Below are 1,716 nucleotides of genomic sequence, written 5' to 3' on the forward strand. Positions count from 1 at the left end.
TGAACGCCTTTGGGTCCAGAGAGAGACTATAAGGAACTCAACTATAAGGAAGCTCATAAAACCCAGGGGATGCTCAGAAGATGTACAGAGGTCATAACTCGAAACATATGGACTTCAAATCATTAAAGGGAACAGAAAAAAATCTTTAAACTTTTGGAACTTAAAAAGTAAACTAGGTCATGAGCAGGTATGGTGTTGCACACCTGTAATTCCAGCTATTTAAGTGGTCAAGATAGAAGATTATTGTTCAAGATGAGCCCAGGCAAAAATTAGCATGATCTTATCTAAAGAACAAGCTGTGCATGGAGGCATACATTTATAACCTTGGCTTGCTGAGAAGCATGTGCAGAATGAGTGAGGCAAAAGTTTGGGACCCTTGGTGAAAAAGCTAAAAGCAAAAGGCTTGAGGAAGCCATGATTTCAATCTGAAGTAGTGCTACCAAAACAAAACAAAACAAAAACCACCAAACAAACAACAACCCTAACAAACTAAAGGCAAACTAGGTCATGTACAAAAAATAATGTAAATGCCTTTACAAGCCCTTACATTGTTGTTACCAGTAATGAATTCTAGACTATAAATGATCAATAGTTTCAATGTTCTGAGCAAAGTAACAATAAATTTAAAGTTCTATATTCATTGAAACTATCAATCAGTTCTAGGTTCTTAGAAAAACCTATTGTTTATTCTCTTTCTGAAAAAAAATTACTAAGGATATATGCACTCAGAAAACAAAACAGTAATTGTCAAGAAATTGGGGAATATAAAAACAGGAAATAGTGCAACTAACCAAGGAATCCGATGCAAACAAAACAAAACAAAACAAAAACCACAGATGACAGTATATACATGAAGCAATCTGCCCATACTGAAACTAGAAATCATTTCCAGGAGATTCCAAACAATATCTTTATTGGTAAGAATGTCATCAATTCCAAGAAATACCTAATGACTAATCATTTATGTGACACCATTGACTTGGGAAGAAAATTGTGTCTTTGAACAATAGAAAGGCACAACTCAAAAGTAAACAGCAAAATTTAACCTTTAAAGAAGTTAGTCTCCAAATCTAAACAAGCAAAAATTGTTTTCTTTCCGATTCTGGCTGATTTATATCTAATGACATAATAATTAAATAACAGATAACTGCTTATCAACTTAAGAACAGTTTTTTTTTACACAGCTAATGTAACTCATGAGTCCATGTCAAAATTATAGCTAAAACTGACAGAGAAATGAAAGAAAGAGCTTTGGAGAGGAGCGAGGAGTGGGATAGGCAAGCATCGGATTTCCCCATTCTCATAGAAGATATTCAAAGGTTTAAAATCCTAGTCAATGTCCAGTGGCTCACATCTGTAATTATAGCTACTCAGGAGGTGAGGTCTGAGAATGACAGTTCAGAGCAAGCCTGGCCAGGAAAGTTCATGAGACTCTTATCTCCATTAACCACCAAAAAGCTGGAAATGGAGTCTGTGGCTCAAGTGGTAGAGAACCAGCCTTGAGCAGGAAAAGTTACAGGACTGTGCCTAGACCCCAAGTTCAAGCTCCAGTACCAATGTGCACGTGCGTTCACAACACATACACACACACTCATACATGCACAATCCTATTCATATATTAGGGTGAGAAATATATAAATATAGGATAATATAAAGAAAAGCACTATGGTATTTAACTCAGCGTTAGAGCATGTTTTTACCATATTCAAGGCCCTG

This window comes from Dipodomys ordii, unplaced genomic scaffold, assembly GCF_000151885.1.
Source record: "Dipodomys ordii isolate 6190 unplaced genomic scaffold, Dord_2.0 Scaffold172, whole genome shotgun sequence".
Taxonomy (NCBI): Eukaryota; Metazoa; Chordata; class Mammalia; order Rodentia; family Heteromyidae; genus Dipodomys; species Dipodomys ordii.